General features: G+C 39.3%; 1 long non-coding RNA gene across 2 annotated transcripts in view; it reads left to right on the top strand.

The window, feature by feature from the left end:
* The first annotated feature begins 219 nt into the window (after nucleotides 1-219).
* Nucleotides 220-13,243, top strand: part of LOC138756281 (uncharacterized) — a 29,251-nt gene continuing 16,227 nt past the window's right edge. For both annotated transcript variants that reach the window (XR_011352944.1, XR_011352943.1), the window contains exon 1: nucleotides 220-556. This is a non-coding gene — a long non-coding RNA (uncharacterized lncRNA). The remainder of the gene's footprint in view (nucleotides 557-13,243) is intronic.

The following is a 13,243-nucleotide window of genomic DNA, read 5'->3' as shown; positions in this document are numbered from 1 at the left end:
ACGGATTTTTCCACCTCCATCATTTTTTCTGTATTAGAGGCCACTTGCTGTTTACATTCCAAAAAAGTAGACTGAAATATTTTTAAATCTTCAGAAAATACTTCCATTCGTGTATTAACTGTAGTGAATTCTGACTTCATACTATCTTTCATTTGAGCTAACTCTTGCAATATCGGTTGAGTAACGGTACTTAACAGGTTAACTTGTAGTTCAGAAAGACCTGATCCTGTTTTCTTTAAGATAGTGTCAGAACCAAATAATGGCAACTCCTGCTGCAGCTCAACAGCAGGCACTTTAACAGTCTTACTGCGAGTTTGAACTCCCAACGACGACACCCCGACTTCCTCAGGGGGTTGATGCTGATCTTCCCCCACAACTCGCCGTTGTTTCAAGAACTCACTTCAGACTGAAGTACTGCCTGAGTGGTTTCAAACAATGGATTCATTTTTCTGCGAGCTCCCTCTGCCGTTGGCAGACTGCCAGAATCAGGATCCACTTCTTGGGAACACGCACCTTCCTCCTGAGAACGAGTAATTGCAGTGATATCCTTCTCCTGGTAAGTAGTAATCATTTTTTTTCAGCTCCCACAGGCAATCTTTGTGACTTTGAGATGGAGAAAAGCAAATCTGAAGTCATAGCAGTTTTTTCAGGTCCTGAATCTTCAACACTCCGAAAATGTAGTTTCTTTTGCAGTTGAGGTTTAATCTTTTTACCATTAGGAGCCATAACAATTCCTTGATACTTTAAACTAAGTTTTTAAAAAAGTTTAAACTGAAAAACAAAGAGTTAAAAATGGGTTCTTAAAAGTCTGGCCAGAGAGGTTGAGATTACACGTCTAGACTCTACGCCATGTTGCCACGCCCCCCCCCGTTGTTTTGTAAGATGATCTTCTCTTCTATTCTGCCTTTTCTTTTTTTGGGGTAGGTTACAGGGTTGGGGGGGGTTGGGAGGGGTGTGTGGGGATTTTTGGGGTGGGGGATTTTTATTGTATGACTTATTGTGATTAATAAATAAAATTTGTTTTAAAAAAAATTATGACCCCCATCACAAATTCTTTAATGGAATGAGGTTATGGAGGGGAGAGCCAATGGAGTTTCGGTGCTGAGTTACTGAAGCCACAGTCACCAATGACAGAATCAGAAGCAGAAATAGAATTTATTGTCATGAACATGTCACAAAATTTGTTGTTTTGCAGCAGCGGTATCACTGTGCAAACATTTCTATGAACCTCATTTCAAAGTAAATAAAAATAGTGCAAGAAAAAGAAAAAAGACTAAGTGAGATAGCGTCTCTAGTTCATTGTTCATTCAGGAATCTGATGACAGAGGGGAAGAAGCTGTCCTTGTGCTGTTGAGTGCTTGCCTTTAGGCTCCCATACCTTTTTTCCTGATAGTAGCAGAGTGAAGAAGGCATGGCCTTGGTGGTGGGGGGTCTTTGAGTATAGAGATTGATTTTTTAAGACACCGCCTCATGTGAAGTCTGGTGCCTGTGATGTTGCAGGCTGAGTTAACAACCCTCTGGAGTTTTTTCCTGTCCTGAGTGTAGGCACCTCCATACCAGACAGTGATGCAACCAGCCAGAATTCTCTTCATGGTACATCTGTTGAAGTTTCCAAGAGTCTTTGGTGATGGACTGAACCTCCTCAAACTCCTCAAGGTACAGCCGCTGGCAGGCCTTCTTCCTGATTGCATTGACATGGAGGCTCCTGAACAGATCCTTATAGAGGTTGACACCCAGGAATTTGAAGTTCTTGACCCCCTTCACTGCTGACCCCTCAATGGGGACTGGCTCGGGTTCTCCTGATTTCCTCCAGAAGTCCACAATCATCTCCTTGTTTTTTGCAAAATTGTTGTGGTGACACCATTGAAATAGTTAATCTATTTCTCTCCTGTACGCTTCCTCATTGAGATCTGTGATTCTGATAACAACCAGTGTGTCATTGGCAAATTTGCAGATAGCATTTGAATTGTGCCAAGCCTCACCATCATGGGTGTAGAGTGAGTAGGGCTAAGCATGCATTTTTGAGGTGCACCTTTGTTGATAATCAGTGAGGAGTAGACATTGTCAGCACTTGACGTCCTGTTTTGCGGAAACTGCCAAAATGTTTGGCCTGGAAGTCAGCCTGAAGAAAACTGAGGTCCTCTATCAGCCAGCTCCCCACCATGACAACCAGCCCCCCCACATCTCCATCGGGCACACAAAACTCAAAACGGTCAACCAGTTTACCTATCTCGGCTGCACCATTTCATCAGATGCAAGGATCGACAATGAGATAGACAACAGACTCGCCAAGGCAAATAGCGCCTTTGGAAGACTACACAAAAGAGTCTGGAAAAACAACCAACTGAAAAACCTCACAAAGATAAGCGTATACAGAGCCGTTGTCATACCCACACTCCTGTTCGGCTCCGAATCATGGGTCCTCTAACGGCATCACCTACGGCTCCTAGAACGCTTCCACCAGCGTTGTCTCCGCTCCATCCTCAACATTCATTGGAGCGCTTTCATCCCTAATGTCGAAGTACTCGAGATGGCAGAGGTCGACAGCATCGAGTCCACGCTGCTGAAGATCCAGCTGCGCTGGGTGGGTCACGTCTCCAGAATGGAGGACCATCGCCTTCCCAAGATTGTGTTATATGGCGAGCTCTCCACTGGCCACCGTGACAGAGGTGCACCAAAGAAGAGGTACAAGGACTGCCTAAAGAAATCTCTTGGTGCCTGCCACATTGACCACTGCCAGTGGGCTGATATTGCCTCAAACCGTGCATCTTGGCGCCTCACAGTTTGGCGGGCAGCAACCTCCTTTGAAGAAGACCGCAGAGCCCACCTCACTGACAAAAGGCAAAGGAGGAAAAACCCAACACCCATCCCCAACCAACCAATTTTCCCTTGCAACCACTGCAATCGTGTCTGCCTGTCCCGCATCGGACTTGTCAGCCACAAACGAGCCTGCAGCTGACGTGGACATTTACCCCCTCCATAAATCTTCGTCCGCGAAGCCAAGCCAAAGAAAGAAAAGAAAGACATTGTTTCCAACTTGTACTGACTATGGTCTTCTGATGAGGAAGTCAAGAATCCAGTTGCAAAGGGAGGTGCAGAGGTCCACGGTTTGGAGCTTGTTGACTAGCACTGAAGAAATAATTGTATTGAAGGCTGACCTGTACTCGATGAAGAGTAGCCTGATGTCGATGTTGCTGTTGTCTAGGTGATCCAGAGTGGAGAGCCAGTGATAATGTGTCAGCTTTGGAGTGATTGTGATGACAAATAAATTGCAGTGGGTTCAGATCTTTACTTAGGTATATGTTACTTCTGGGTATAACCAACCTCTCAAAACATTTAATTACAGTAGATGTTAGTGCTACTGGGCAATAGTCATTGAGGGAGCTCACTCTGCTCTTCTTGGACACAGAAGCAGGTAAGAACCTCTGACTGCAGCAATGAAAGATTGAATGTGTCCATGAACATTTCAGTTAGTTGGTTGGCACAGATTTTTAGGACCCTGCCAGGGCCTGACCCCTTGCGAGGGATCACTTTTTTAAATATATAATTTAAAAAAATTTTCACACTATGAACCATATCAACCAAAATATGTACAAACATTTCTCATTAAATTTACACAGTGGTCTTTTCTCCCCTTTTTTTCTCCCCTTTCCCTCCCTCCCCTCTACCTACCCCCTTCCAAAACCCATAAATATTCAACATTTACAATACAATAAAACTATAAAACAATATCTTCACACAAAGGAAAATAATCAAGAAAAATGCATCATCTATTTATTATACACTGAATCTAATCATTTTGTCTTCTTATCATTTTCATTCTCACATTTTAGGGCATGGAGGTCGTAGGCAAGCTCTCTCTAATATGTTCCATGTATGGTTCCCAAATTTGGTCAAACATTGTGACTTTAATTTTTAAATTATATGTTATTTTATCCAATGGAATACATTTATTAATTTCCATGTACCATTGCTGTATACTCATGCTCTCTTCCATTTCCAAGTTGACATTATACATTTTTTTTGCTATCGCTAAGGCTATCATAGTGAATTTTTTTTTGCACTTAATCCAATTTGAGGCCTAATTCTCTACTTCTTAAGTTACTTAAAAGAAATATCTCTGGTTTTTTTGGTACATTATGTTTTGTAATTTTAGTTAGTATCTGATTTAATTCTTCCCAAAACATATTTACTTTCGTACATGCCCAAGTTGCATGTAATGTTGTTCCCATTTCCTTCTTACAGCGAAAACAACTAACTGATAATGTTGAGTCCCATTTTTTTAATTTTTGAGGAGTAATATATACCCTGTGTAACCAATTATACTGTCTCATGCATAACCTTGTGTTTATTGTATTCTTCATAGTTCTAGAACATAACTTTTCCCAAACTTCATTTTTTATCTTAATGTTTAGATCCTTTTCCCACTTCTGCTTAGGTTTATAGTTTATTTCATTTTCCTTATCTTGCAGCTTGATGTACATGTTTGGCATAAATCTTTTAATTATCATTGTGTCTGTAATCACATATTCAAAGCTGCTTCCTTCAGGTAATCTCAAGCTGTTTCCCAATTTATCCTTTAAATAAGCTTTCAATTGATGATATGCAAACATTGTTATTCCATATTTGTACTTCAACTGATCAAATGTTAATAAATTATTTCCCAAAAAACAATTTTCTATTCTTTTGATTCCTTTTCTCTCCCATTTTCTCAAGGAAAGGTTGTCTATTGTAAAAGGGATTAGCGGATTTTGCGTCAATAGTAATTTTGGTATTTGATCATTTTTTTCCTTTCTAAGTGGATTTTCTTCCATGTATTAAGTGAATGATGCAGTACTGGTGAGTTTTTATATTGCACCAGTTATTCATCCCACTTATAAAGTATATGTTCTGGTACCTTTTCCCCTATTTTATCTAGTTCTATCTTAGACCAGTCTGGTTTTTCCCTTGACTGGTAAAAATCTAATAAATACCTTAATTGTGTGGCTCTATAATAATTTCTAAAATTTGGTAACTGCAAACCACCTTGATTATACTTCTCTGCTAATTTATCTAACACTACCCTTGGATTCCTCCCTTTCCATAAAAATTTCCTTATTATTCTCTTTAGTTCCTTAAAGAATTTTTCTGTTAAAGGAATTTGTAACGTTTGAAATAAGCATTGTATCCTTGGGAACATGTTCATTTTAATGCAGTTTACCCTCCCTATCAACATTAGCGATAATTCTTTCCAATGTTCTAAGTCTTCTTGCAATTTCTTTATTAATGGCTGACAATTTAATTTGTATAAGTGGCTTAAGTTATTATCTAACCTGATCCCTGGGTATCAGATTGTGTGTGCTTGCCATTTAAATGGTGATTCTTTTTAAAATTCTGTATAGTCTGCGTTACTCATTGGCATCACTTCACTTTTATTTGTGTTGATCTTGTACCCTGATATTTCTCCATATTCCTTAAATTTCTTATGTAGTTCTTTTACTGATACCTCTGGTTCTGTTAGGAATACTATGATGTCATCTGCAAATAAACTGATTTTATACTCCTTCTCCTTTATTTTTATCCCCATTATTTTATTTTATATTCTTATCAGTTATGCCAAAGGTTCTATTGCTAAGGCGAACAATGAGGGGGATAATGGACATCCCTGTCTCGTTGACCTATTTAATTTAAATTGGTTCGATATATATCCATTTACTGTTACCTTTGCCAACGGTCCCTTATATACTGCTTTAATTCAAGTTATGTATTTTTTCTGGTAGATTGAACTTCTCTAATACTTTAAATAAGTAATTCCACTCTACTCTGTCAAAGGCTTTTTCTGCGTCTAGAGCAACAGCCACTGTTGGTTTCTTATTTCCTTGAACTGCGTGGATTAGATTAATAAGTTTGCAGACATCGTCCACTGTTCATCTTTTCTTAATAAATCCAGTTTGATCTTGTTTTACTATTTTCAGTACACAATCGGCCAATCTGCTTGCTAATAATACTGTAATTATTGCTGTCTTACATGAATCTGGCAAGTTTTGTGTTTCTTTTATCTGGTTTATTGCTTCCAGGAGAGGAGGAATTAATAACTCTTTAAATGTTTTATAGAATTCTATTGGAAATCCATCCTCTCCTGATGTTTATTGTTCAGCATCTTTTTAAATATATCCTGTATTTCCTCTATTTCAAATGGTTTTATTAGTTTGTTTTGTTCTTCTTCTTGCAATTTTGGCAGTTCAATTTTAGCTAAAATTCCTCTATTTTGTCATCTTTCCCCTCGTTCTCGGTTTGATACAATTGTTCATAAAATTCCTTAAAATTTTCATTAATCTCTGTTGGATTATATGTAATATATTTGTCCTTTTTCCTTGACACCAGTATCGTTCTTTTAGCTTGTTCTGTTTTAAGTTGCCAGGCTAATATTTTATGTATTTTTTCTCCCAGTTCGTAATACTTTTGCTTTGTTTTCATTATGTTCTTCTCCACCTTGTACATTTGTAATGTTTCGTATTTAATTTTTTTGTCTGCCATTTCTCTCCTTTTCATTATATCATCCCTTTTTACTAATTCCTTTTCAGTACTTATTATCTCCCTTTCCAACTGCTCTATTTCCAGATTGTAATCCTTTTTCATCTTAGTCACATAACTTATTATCTGCCCTCTAATGAAGGCTTTCATAGCCTCCCATAATATAACTTTGTCTTTCACTGATCCTGTGTTTATTTCAAAATTTATTTTAATTTGGCATTCAATAAACTCCCTAAATTCCTGTCTTTTAAGTAGCATGGAGTTTAACCTCCATCTATATGTTCTTGGTGGGATGTCCTCCAGTTCTATTGCTAATAATAGGGGTGAATGATCTGATAGTAGTCTAGCTTTATACTCAGTTTTCCTAACTCTCCCTTGAATATGGGCTGACAACAAAATATATATCAATCCTTGAGTAAGTTTTGTGCCTACTCAAATAATATGAAAATTCCTTCTCTCTTGGGTGTTTCTTCCTCCATATATCCATAAGTTTCATTTCCTGCATTGATTTAACCATAAATTTGGCTACTTTATTCTTTTTACTTATCTTTTGTCCAGTTTTATCCAACATTGAGTCCAAATTAAGGTTAAAATCCCATCCTATCAATATATTTCCTTGTGTGTCTGCAATCTTCAAAAAAATATCCTGCATAAACTTTTGATCCTCCTCATTAGGCACATATATATTGAGCAAATTCCAAAATTCTGAGTACATCTGACACTTTATCATTGCATACCTCCCTGCCAGATCTATTATTTCCTCCTCTATTTTGATTGGTACATTTTTGTCAACTGGTATGGCTACACCTCTACCTTTTGAATTATATGATGCTGCCATTACGTGTCCTACCCAGTCTCTCTTTAATTTGTTATGTTCCACTTCAGTTTGATGCATTTCCTGCACAAATGCTATATCTATTTTTTCATTCTTCAATAAATTTAGTAGCCTCTTCCTTTTAATTTGGTTATGTATTCCATTAATGTTTATAGTCATATAATTCAACATGGCCATCTTATAACTTGCATACACCTCTTTTCCACCTCTTTGCCACCTTCATCCCCCTTTTCCCCATTTTCATCTCTTAGTTTTCTCTTATTACACTTTATGTACGACAACACATTTAAAACATAAAGTATCCCCGCAGTTCCTACGTCCACTAATACCTTAACCCCAAATGTTCCCCCCCCTCTCTGAGTTGCCCCATATCCCTTTCCGGGCAACCACAACTCCTCTTTTCATTTGGATTGCGACCTTGTTCACAGCGTCAACTGATTTTGCAGTGACGGTTAATTCCCCTCTACCCAGCCCTCTCCAGAAAACACTTTTTTTAACATATGTAACAAAGTACTCTCTCTTTTTTCCCCCTTACTCCCTTCCTTCCCTTCTCTTTTCCCTCTTTAGTTCTTTATATATACATTGTTTTTACATCTTTAAATATACTTTATTGCCATTCTTCATTCTTGTTATATATCTTCATCTCTTCTCCTTTCCTGCAAACGTTCTGCAAATTCTTGTGCTTTCTCTGGATCTGAGAACAGTCTGTTTTGCTCCCCGGGTATAAATATTTTAAATACGGCTGAATGTTTTAATATGAATTTGTAACCTTTTTTCCATGAAATCGATTTCACTATATTAAACTCCTTCCTCCTCTTTAAGAGTTCAAAACTTATGTCTGGGAAAAAAATAATTTTTGACCCTTGTATTCCAATTGTTTATTATCTTCTCTAACTTTATTCCTTGCCCATTCCAGTATATTTTCTCTTGTCATGTATCTCAAAAATTTTACTAAGATGTATCTTCATTTTTTATGTGCCTGTGGTTTCAAAGCTAATGCTCTATGTGCCCTTTCTATTTCCATTTCTTCCTGCATTTCTGTCATTCCCAGGACCTTTTATAAATTCCTTCAGATCTGTGCCTCCTTCAGGCTCACTATTTTTATGTTGTTTTGCCTACTATAGTTTTCCAACATATCAATTTTCTGAGATAACAACTCTTGTGTCTCTTTAAATTTTGGTCACTTTCTTCCAATTTTTCTCTTAAGTCATTTATTTCCATTTCTACACCCTTCCCAATCTTCCAAATTCTCTACTCTTTTCTGTATTTCTGTCATTACCAGTTCTAACCTTGGCATTTCATCTTCTGTTCTTTTCATTTTCCTTTTAATTGCATTAAACTCAAATGATAACCATTCTTTTAGTGATCTCATTTGTTCTTCAAAAAAGACTTTATCAAATCTTATGGAAAGGGGGGAAACCGAGGATAGTGCTAGATAAATTAACAGAATGGTACAAATAAGGTGGTTTGCAGCTGCCAAACTTTAAGAATTATTATAGAGCAGCACAATTAAGATACCTATCAGATTTTTATCAAACAAGGGAAAAACCAGATTGGACCAGATTCTTCTTTCTTTGGCTTGGCTTCGCGGACGAAGATTTATGGAGGGGGTAAATGTCCACGTCAGCTGCAGGCTCGTTTGTGGCTGACAAGTCCGATGCGGGACAGGCAGACACGGTTGCAGCGGTTGCAGGGGAAAATTGGTTGGTTTGGGTTGGGTGTTGGGTTTTTCCTCCTTTGCATTTTGTCATTGAGGTGGGCTATGCGGTCTTCTTCAAAGGAGGTTGCTGCCCGCCAAACTGTGAGGCGCCAAGATGCACGGTTTGAGGCGATATCAGCCCACTGGCGGTGGTCAATGTGGCAGGCACCAAGAGATTTCTTTAGGCAGTCCTTGTACCTCTTCTTTGGTGCACCTCTGTCACGGTGGCCAGTGGAGAGCTCGCCATATAACACGATCTTGGGAAGGCGATGGTCCTCCATTCTGGAGACTTAACCCACCCAGCGCAGCTGGATCTTCAGCAGTGTGGACTCGATGCTGTCGGCCTCTGCCATCTCGAGTACTTCGATGTTAGGGATGAAGTCGCTCCAATGAATGTTGAGGATGGAGCAGAGACAACGCTGTTGGAAGCGTTCTAGGAGCCGTAGGTGATGCCGGTAGAAGACCCATGATTCGGAGCCGAACAGGAATGTGCGTATGACAATGGCTCTGTATACGCTTATCTTTGTGAGGTTTTTCAGTTGGTTGTTTTTCCAGACTCTTTTGTGTAGTCTTCCAAAGGCGCTATTTGCCTTGGCGAGTCTGTTGTCTATCTCATTGTCGATCCTTGCATCTGATGAAATGGTGCAGCCGAGATAGGTAAACTGGTTGACCGTTTTGAGTTTTGTGTGCCCGATGGAGATGTGGGGGGGCTGGTTGTCATGGTGGGGAGTTGGCTGATAGAGGACCTCAGTTTTCTTCAGGCTGACTTCCAGGCCAAACATTTTGGCAGTTTCCGCAAAACAGGACGTCAAGCGCTGAAGAGCTGGCTCTGAATGGGAAACTAAAGCGGCATCATCTGCAAAGAGTAGTTCACGGACAAGTTTCTTTTGTGTCTTGGTGTGAGCTTGCAGGCACCTCAGATTGAAGAGACTGCCATCTGTGCGGTACTGGATGTAAACAGCGTCTTCATTGTTGAGGTCTTTCATGGTTTGGTTCAGCATCATGCTGAAGAAGATTGAAAAGAGGTTTGGTGCGAGGACGCAGCCTTGCTTCACGCCTTTGTTAATGGAGAAGGGTTCAGAGAGCTCATTGCTGTATCTTACCTGACCTTGTTGGTTTTCGTGCAGTTGGATAACCATGTTGAGGAACTTTGGGGGGCATCCGATGCACTCTAGTATTTGCCAAAGCCCTTTCCTGCTCACGGTGTCGAAGGCTTTGGTGAGGACAACAAAGGTGATGTAGAGTCCTTTGTTTTGTTCTCTGCACTTTTCTTGGAGCTGTCTGAGGGCAAAGACCATGTCAGTAGTTCCTCTGTTTGCGCGAAAGCCGCACTGTGATTCTGGGAGAACATTCTCGGCGACACTAGGTATTATTCTATTTAGGAGAATCCTAGCGAAGATTTTGCCTTCAATGGAGAGCAGCGTGATTCCCCTGCAGTTAGAGCTAGATAAAATAGGGGAGAAGGCACCTGAACATATACTATATAAGTGGGATGAAAAGCTGGTGCAACATAGGAATTCACCAGTACTGCATCATCTGCTCAATATTTGGAAGAAAATTCACATAGAAAGGAATAAAACAAATTATCAACTACCAAAATTAATATTTACGCAAAATCAACTAATCCCTTTCACAATAGATAACCTTTCCTTTAGAGAATGGGAGGGAAAAAGGATCAAAAGAATAGAAAATTGTTTTTCAGGAAATAAATTATTATCTTTTGAACAAATGAAGGAGAAATATGGAATAACTCATGGTACAATGTTTGCATACCACCAACTGAAAACCTACTTGAAGGACAAATTGGGAAGCAGGCTGAGGTTACTAGAAGGAAGCAATTTTGAATATGTGATGACAGACTCAATGATAATTAAAAGATTTATAACAAACATGTACATCAAACTGCAAGAGAAAGAGAACGAGGAAACAAGCTGTAAACCCAAACAAAAATGGGAACAAGATCTTAACATAAAGATAAAAAATGAAACATGGGAAAAGCTATGCTCCGGAACTATGAGAAATGCAATAAGCACGAGGTTACGCATGATACAATATAATTGGTTACACAGGCTATACACCATGCCCCAAAAGTTAAATAAATGGGACCCAACAGTATCAGACAGATGTTTTCACTGTAAGAAGGAAACAGGAAGAACAGTACATGCAATTTGGGCATGTGAGAAAGTGGAAAAGTTTTGGGAAGATCTAAACCAGGTATTAAATAAAATCACAAAAAGCTACATACCAAAAAATCCAGAGATCTTTCTTCTAAGTAATATAAGAAGTAAAGAACTAGGCCTCGATTTGGATGGAGCACAAAAAAGATTTATTATGATAGCCTTAGCTGTAGCAAAAAAAATATATTATGTCAACCTGGAAATTAGAAGATAGCCTGAGAATACAGCAATGGTACATAAAAATGAATAAATGTATTCTATTGGAAAAAATTACATATAATTTAATAAATAACATCACAGTATTCAAACAAATTTGGGAACCGTACATGGAACACAACAGAGAAGTCCTACCGCGGACCTCTACCGCCTAAAATGACAGAAGGAGAAGATGATGAAATGAACTAACCCAGTATGTAAAAGTAGAAGATACAAATTTCTTGTTTATTTTCATTGTGTGATGACATTGTTTAAAGGGTTTAATGTATCATATATGTTGAACGTTGAGTGGTTGGGGGGAGGGTGAAGGAGGGAGGGAAAGGAGGGGGGAAAAGGGGAGAAAATGACACTGTATATTCAAGAGGGAAATGTTTGTGTGTATTTTGGTTAGTATGGTTCATAGTGTGAAAAATAAAAAAAATTAAAAAAAGACTTTATCTATATTCTGTTCATCAGTTTTACCTTTTATTTCTCTGTGAAGATCTTGGTCTTCTTGTTCCTCTTCTTCTGTGTCTGTATCTGTGTTTGTGTCTTCTTCTTCTCTTCTTTGTGTCTGTGTCTCTTCTGTTTTTCCCGATGAGCTGCTTGTATCTCTTTGTCGGGCCTCTTCTTGCTGGACCTTTTGTTGCTGGTCCTCCCCTCCTGGGCTGCTTGTCTGTTGTGCTTCCTGACGTTTATCTTCTTGTCGGCTATCCTCCCATCGGTCTCCCTTATCTGTTTCATTGCTCCCTCTTCTGCTGGCTTCCTCGTCCTCCAGCTGAGTGCCCTGGTGTTGGGTGTCCCTCAGCTGTTCACTCTGTGACAGCCCGCTACTCTGTTGAGCCCCCCTCCCGCTGGTGTCCTCTTTCTCCTTTGATTACGCACTGCACACTTTTGTTTGGCTCTGAGAGCCATTTTTGTAGTGCACCGGCTGGTGGGTCATAACTCTGCAGGGCACGTACTGACCTCAAGGGTCTTCGCCACCACAGCATCCTGTTCCTTCATACAGGTAAGGCCTTCTATCTTCTCAGGCAAGTTTTCTACTTTTTTTCCAGTTGCTTTTACTTTCTCCTTGGGAGCCATCTTCTTTCTCTTCTCTGTATCTTTATCTTCTATTTCTTATATTTTACTTTTGTAATGCTTTGCTTTTTCCTAACTTTTTTCCTATTTTCCTGGAGAGGGTTGATTTTCCCGACCGGCCACTACTCCATCACGTGACTCCTCCCCAAGGGATCACCTTCTTGAATGGTGTTCTGACGTCAGCCTCAGAGACGGCTATCATGGAGTCATCGGCCTCTTAGGCACTGTTGAGAGTGATCAGTGGGCAGGGGTGTGTAAGATGCCAGTATTGTAGTGGTGTTCTCAGAAGTGTTCCACAGAGCTGGAGGAGATAGGGAGGGATGAGGCTTTCAAAGGATTTGCGAAGACGAGATAAATTAAAACTATGTCGGAAGGATGATTAACTCAAGGGAGTAGTATCAAGGTGACTACATTCAATAAGGCTAAACAACTTACTGCCCAACAATAGCCTACAATTCAAAATATTAAAGTTTTATTAATTTGCACTGTGGGTCTGAACATACTTGTGACTCCATAATAATCATTAGATAATCATAAAAAATTAAAATTGTTTAGATACTTTATGTTCCTTGAAAATATGGTAATTGGAAATTTCCTGAGGCTTCAAACTGTCTGAAGGCATTGACGCTTCTCTACAAAGGGCTTCACAATGGCTCTCTGTTGTAAAATCCCTAGTTTGGATTACTGCACAAAACTCAGCATGTTTGAGGAGAATTGAGTTCCAGAATCAGTGGAACAACGCTG

This window comes from Narcine bancroftii, chromosome 3, assembly GCF_036971445.1.
Source record: "Narcine bancroftii isolate sNarBan1 chromosome 3, sNarBan1.hap1, whole genome shotgun sequence".
Lineage (NCBI taxonomy): Eukaryota > Metazoa > Chordata > Chondrichthyes > Torpediniformes > Narcinidae > Narcine > Narcine bancroftii.
This window is presented reverse-complemented; position numbering and strand designations above follow the sequence as displayed.